Genomic DNA, 7,500 nt, shown 5'->3' with positions numbered 1-7,500 from the left:
ATTCATTCAGTGATTCAGTTTTATACTTTGGTTTCAACCTAAATTACTTACATATATACATATATAGCCCCTTCATTTCACCCAAACTGTCTCTTATAACACACAAACCAACACACACAAACACACACATATACACACATATATATACGTATATTTATATGCATGTGTGTACTTCTATATATGTATACATATGTAGGTGTATATTTAAGCATGTGTGTGTGTGTGTGTGTGTGTGTGTGGTGTGTGTGCGCGCATTTGTGTGTCTGTAAGTAGCTTTAAGCAAATATACTATGCTGAATCTATGTGCGAATGCGCTTGTGTGTCTGGCAATAGTAGTTTGTTTTATTTACTTTCAAAATAATTACTTGAGTATATGTATGTATGTATATGTATCTACGTATGCATGTATGTATGCATATATGTATGCACACACAGGCACTCATATATGTATATGTATGTATAAGTGTGTGTTTATGTATTTATAAATAAATATATATGCATAAGATATTTATTTTCACATGTATATATGTATATATATACACATATACATGTACTTATATATATATATATATGTGTATGTGTGTGTGTGTGTGTGTGTGTGTGTGTGTATAAGTGTATATATATGCACTTAGCTGAATGTGTGCATATTTTAGTTGCATTTGTGTACGTTTGTGTTTGAGGATGAGGCATCACTCACAGACGTACTTTGAGATATTCGTGTGAAATTTATTTTCATTTCAAATTGCCCAACGACTTATCAAATGACGTAGAAAATTTGTGCTTATTTATTACGTCCATTTTCCTTATATCTGACATTAATTGTGTCTGACAAAAACCGTATAAAACATTATTTTGTTGGGCCTTACAGTGGTAGAGTTAGTCGATAGTTAAGCGTACAGTGTTAAGTTTCAATACTCGTTTTCAGAACGACATGAATGTCATAATTTTCTTGTTGCTCAAAGTAAAATTTTTGAAAATTCCTATCTAGTATGTAAGAGCAATTATCTACCTATAAACTTTCACAAACTCAGTTAGAGACACTCATGTAGGTGACGAACGGTAACATGAAACTAGGTTTTGTAGCTTTTGAAGCTCCAATTTTCAAATAATATGCAACCACACAGAAACACGTTTCTTGCTATCTGATGACATCCCTGACACCCCTGCTGCTTGCTGTGTTTTTATATTCCTTGCTGTGACAATTACTACAGCAGCAAAAGTCACTCCACGCTGAAGCGTATACGAACGTGTTAAATGTATTTGTACATACAAACATACGTACACACACATACACATACATATAAGTATATATAAAAATTAATCTATCTGTGAAAGAAGGAAAGTTGTAAATCTAGTCGAGTTAACGGTTCCTCATGAAGATAATATGGAAGCCGCTCGAGCTCGAAAGATTGACCTTTATGTAAACCTCCTCGAGGAATGTGAAGACGCAGGCTGGAAAGCAGAGCATTTTCCAATCGAAGTCGAATGTAGAGGGTTTGTTGGACACAGTGTGAGATGACTGTTGTTATCGTTAGGCCTGACTCATCGTAAAGTCAGTACCACCATGGCTGATATCCAAACTACAGTGGAGAAGGCTAGCCACTGGATTTGGTTAAAAAGAGATGATGAACGATGGCTAGAAGAATATTGAGCTTTATTTGATAACCAGTTGATCTAGCAAGCGGGGCCTCATATCAGTGAGGGGTCCGCTGCGCATTGATGCCGTCGAGATGTGGGCACCGAAACGTCGCTCATTCTCTTCTGAAGACCCCATACACTTGCTGGCTTCCAGTATGCGGAGTTTTGAGTGGTAGCACTTACATGTGCAAGTTGTTTGCAAGACATCTAATGAAATTAGAACTGCTTGAATCGTTTCTTGGATGTTAAATCTGATGGCTGAAAGAAGCTTTTCTGTGATCGGAGCGCCAATATTTCACTAGTATATACTTTCAATATAAAAGGCAATTATATATAAATATTTAGTGTTTTATTAATTGTGCAATGCATCTATGTATAATTACATAACAATAATCAAAGCGTGCAGCATAGTATTTCGGGCATGGCACTCATGATCATAAGACCGTCTTTTCGATTCCCAGACCGGGTGATTCATTGTGTTCTTGAACGAAACACTTCATTTCACTCTGCTCCAATCCACTCAGCTTTCATTGAGTTCCAGTAATTGCTGGCAATTTTAACCTGACGTTCCGTTCAGGGTGATGGTGGTCACGTGATGGCAGTCGTTTATACACCTTAAATACCTACGGTTAAGTGCATGTAACAACACAGATTTAATGTATATGTGCCTGTAGGTGTATATTAATCTGTGTGTGTGTATGTGTGTATGTGCGTGTGTGTGTATGTGTGTGTGTGTGTGTGTGCGTGTGCGTTTGTGTGTTTGTATGTGTGTTTGTGCAGATATATATAAACAAAGAAATGCTATCACATATATATATATATATATATATATATATATCTACACACACTCACACACACATCTGTGTGCGTGTGTGTGTGTGTGTGTATATATATATATGCACATAGAGTACTTAAACGCATTTATCGATAAACATCTCTTAATAGATATACTTACATTCATACACAATACAAAACTTACACGCACAGACGCACGCACACACACAAATACACGCATACGCACACACACACACACTCACATGCATGCATCCAACTACATTTGTAGACAAAATATATCATGCAGATACGTGCAGTTATACAAATATAAGCTGCACGCCTCCAGAATTGTATGTTTATATATATTTATAAACTATCCACACACACACTCGCCTGAAAACACACATATACATTCACACATACACGCGCATCCTTATACAAGTATACATCCATGAACATACATACATCAATACACGGAGATATAAACTTTCATGTATGTTAGTTAGTCACAATTGTGTGCTAGTTAAGACCCCGCTTGCAGCCTGGTAACCTAGATTACAATGTTAGTGACTGCAGATGTTTATTTATATAAACACACACACAGACATACACACATATCTGTCTATCTATCTGTCTATCTATCTATCTATCTATCTATCTATCTATCTATCTATCTATCTATCTATCTATCTATCTATCTATCTATATATATATATATATCTACCTGTCTGTCTGTCTGTGTATCTATCGTCGTTGTCAGAGATGGAATCTCTCTACGTTGGGAATTTAATTCTATTGAATCTGTGTGTACTAAAATGGCTTCGTAAGCTTATATGAAGACTAAAAGAAATATGACAATGGGAACACAACAATTAGAGCACCAGCATCTTCTCTTTGATTCCTCTTTGTATTTACTTTCAAATCTTTTGCGGTCAGCTTTGAAATCTTTTTGCTCAGAACAGACAAAAAATGAACCAGTAGTCCGCGATGTAATGTCAATATTTACATTTTTTCACGTTTACTTCATTTTCTCCTTGTGTTGCAAATCATAATTCATATTCGACGTGTGCCTTCCTGAACATGCCTTACTTACTGATGGTGATGGTATAACACTTCATGTTCTATACCGTTGTGCCTAAACCGATTACAAATTTCTTTATTCATTAAGTATGATAAGACAAATAACTTACTGGATCCTTTTCCAGATTTCTGTGTTGGAACAGACGTTAAACAGAAAATTCTTGCTTCAACCTTATTTGATCTATATATGTTACAGTTTTTGAAATACTATGAAAGAAAAGAAACAAATAGTATAATTCCAACATAGGAAGATATTTGATCCCATGTCTGCTTTGTCAGGGATTAAGAGAGATATAATTCACAACTAATACACAAGGAAATATTATTTTCTAATTTTAGCAAAATGACAGTAATTTGGAGAGAAAGGGAAAATCAATACCAAAATCTCAGCTGAAATTTTCATCCGGTATCGTTGTGATATATTTTCAGCTTTTTGAGTCTCACATCAATTGGAACATTCAATGCGTATACATTTATGAGCTCCAATAACGCAATTAAAGAACATATTTCTGAAGACGTCCATGCCAATTTAGATATATTTGTGATTGGTTATGAGATGTTTCATCTAGAAGTTTATATCAAAACAAAATGACGAGAGAACAAATATATTGGTATCGTTGTAGACTACATGTATATGCACACACACACACACACACACGCACACACGCACACACACCACACACACACACACACACACACGCACATACACACATACTCTCACACACGCACACACAAACATGTGTATATATATATATATGTATATATATATATATGAATATATATATATATATATATATATATATATATATATATATATATATATGTATATATATATATGTATATATATATATGTATATATATATATATGTATGTATATATATGTGTTATATACATTTATGTATGTATGTCTGTGTGTGTGTATGTTGTGCGTCAATTTCGATGTTTCTGGGCATTACCAATGGCGTGTACTCGCAGCCACATGCTTAGACGAAATCTATCACATCATCACGATTGATAGACAAAAGAGTGATTACATTCACTGATATATAAAATAGCTGCCGGTGGAATAATGGACCAGCGAAAACAATTGAAATAGCATTAAACTAAAAACGGCACCAATGTGTCATCGTTCTTAATGTATACACTTACTGTACATACGACCCAGATTTTTATTTATCTCTGCGACTAATCGAAATGTCTGAATATGTCATCGGAGGCGTCAGAATTTGTAGGTATTTGCCTGAAGGTATGTCATTTAACAGAGCCAAGAAGGCCAAAATCCATCCGATGCTCAAGTTAGCCTTAGTGGGTAAGATATTTTGTCTTCCTCTGATGTATATTGTCTTTTAGCACAGCACATCTATAAGGCGTATGCCCTCGCTGTCAACAGCGGCTACACATTATGCATGACATTGATGCCTAATGTACATGTATGTATGTATGTATGTATGTATGTATGTATGTATGTATGTATGTATGTATGTATGTATGTATGTATGTATGTATGTATGTATGTATGTATATATGTATATATGATACATATGTGTGTGCACGAGCGCACACATATATCTATCTATCTATCTATCTATCTATCTATCTATCTATCTCTATATATAATTCACCTTCACTAAACAGTGATGAGAGGTGCAGGGAGCCCCAGCGTTGCAAGAAATAAGAGTCAAACAACTCTTTAACTACAGAAAGCATATTTTCTAAGTACAGACAGGGGAGACAATCTCCCCACCACAATTGAGTGGCATTACATTGATTGCCTATTTCACATGAAATTTATTGCTGATCAGTAATACTTACTCTATCGTGGGTTGTGAAGTTTAATTCTACCCCGTAAATATATATAAATTTTGTCATAAGAATCATTGACTGATTCCGCCAAATGGTAATATAAAAATTATAACATAATTAAGGTGACTAGATGCAATTCAAAAGCTAAAAAGAAATAATTCACTGTCGCTACTTAGTGACAAAGAGTGCACGGAGCACGGAGCACCAACTTGCTAGAAATGAGTCAAAGAATTCTTCAGTTACAGAAAGCATATTTCTATTTATTGACAGGGAAAACAACCAAAATTGAGTGGAATTAGACTGGCATGCCAATTTCGCTTGAAATTTAATGGTCATTAATAATGCTTACTCAGAATCGGCTGGTGAAGTTAAATTCTACTAATTCCTGTGGTAAAGTCTCTCTCTCTCTCTCTCTCTCTCTCTCTCTCTTTATATATATATATATATATATATATATATATATATATATATATATATATATATATATATATATATAGATATATATATATACTGACGGGGTAGAATTTAACTTCAATACCCACGATGGAGTGAGCATTACTGATCAGCATTAAATTTCATGCGATATTGGCATGCCAATCTAATGACCCTCAATTGTGGTAGGGTGGTTGTCTCCCCTGTCAGTAAATAGAAAATGTGCTTTCTGTGGCTAAAGAGTTGTTTGATTCTCATCTCCCTGCACACTTCGTCACTATTTAGCGCGGTAAATTATTTCCTCTTTGGTTTTGAATTGCGTCTAGCCACATTAATTATTTCATATACATACATATATGAACACACACAGACACAGACACACAGACAGACGAACACACACACGCACACACTTATATATGCAATGCATACTCACTCAAGTATATATACATGTTTATGACCTTGAAACCTATACATAGGCATGGCATGTGCATGATAGTCGCTAAATTTGCAAGAGTGAAAACCGTTATATACAAATATATTAAATACTGCGCATGCATTGAATTCTATGTTAAGGACGTGTTCTCTGTTTTATGTATCTTAAAATACTATTTTTTTAATTGTGCGCATATCTATCTATCTATCTATCTATCTATCTATCTATCTATCTATCTATCTATCTATCTATCTATCTATCTATCTATCTATCTATCTATCTATCTATCTATCTATCTATCTATCTATCTATCTATTGATCTATCTATCTAGATAAATATTTTTCTCACAATATACCTATGCATATATATATATATATATATATATATAAATATTTAATCCAAACAAGAAAGCACAAAAAAAAACACAACAACGCGAGGACGTGGAACAAATATAGTATTATTGCACGTTCAGGAAAGAAGGAAAGAAGGAAAGAAGGAGGGTTTAACGTTTCCAGCGGAGCTCTTCGTCGGAAACATAGGAGATGGAAAGATCCAGAGAAGGGAAGACAGAAGAAAAAAAATTCGCCAACGGTACACACGAGGTCACATTTTGAATATATATATATATATATATATATATATATATGCTTTTACGTATTTAGCATGTGTTTGTATATATGTATATATGTATATATGTTTGTATGTGTAAATATGCATATATATATATCTATTTTCTCTCTGTATATATATATATATATATATATGTCTGTATTTATATATGTATATGTGCGTGTGTGTTTGTGTTTGTGTGAAATTCAGAGATAAATTTAACGTCCTTTAGTGGAATTTCGAAAGGGATTGTGTCAACAACAACGTTTATTGTCGACAACCAATATAACTTGAGCTTGTTAGATGTAGCTTCAGCCAAATCTTGCGAGTATATCTTCATTAAGATATTCCCTACATCAGCCTAAATTGTAAATCTAAAATCGTTGGTTTGCTTTCGAAGAGTGATTTTATTAATGCATTATAAGCGATAGACGTTATTGAAAAAATATGAGTGTAGCAGGATCTTTTGTTAACGAACGTTGTTGAAATGATACGTCGGTGTTCCACTAAAAGCGCATTCATCTTATGATAAGTGCTATATGTTGTTATAACTGCCATAGATGGAAATATTAACATAAAATGCTTTGTTTCTGTCTGTTTTTATTCATCGTCTCTTCACTGTTACGTTGCTATGATATTTCATAAACATGGGAGTATTGGAACTAAAAGCATAATAGTAAAAATTAGCAGCTCTGAGTTCAATTGAAAGGGGCAGAAAAAGACAATAAAT

General features: G+C 34.0%; 1 long non-coding RNA gene across 1 annotated transcript in view; it reads right to left on the bottom strand.

Annotated features, from left to right (window-relative positions):
* Positions 1-3,473: 3,473 nt before the first annotated feature.
* The window catches only part of LOC118762359, a 12,551-nt gene continuing 8,524 nt past the window's right edge, over positions 3,474-7,500 (bottom strand). Inside the window, exon 4 of the long non-coding RNA XR_004998105.1 lies at positions 3,474-3,486. This is a non-coding gene — a long non-coding RNA (uncharacterized LOC118762359). The remainder of the gene's footprint in view (positions 3,487-7,500) is intronic.

The sequence above is a fragment of the Octopus sinensis genome, linkage group LG2, assembly GCF_006345805.1.
Source record: "Octopus sinensis linkage group LG2, ASM634580v1, whole genome shotgun sequence".
Lineage (NCBI taxonomy): Eukaryota > Metazoa > Mollusca > Cephalopoda > Octopoda > Octopodidae > Octopus > Octopus sinensis.
The sequence above is the reverse complement of the archived record's forward strand: the minus strand, read 5'-3'. Positions and strand labels throughout refer to the sequence as shown.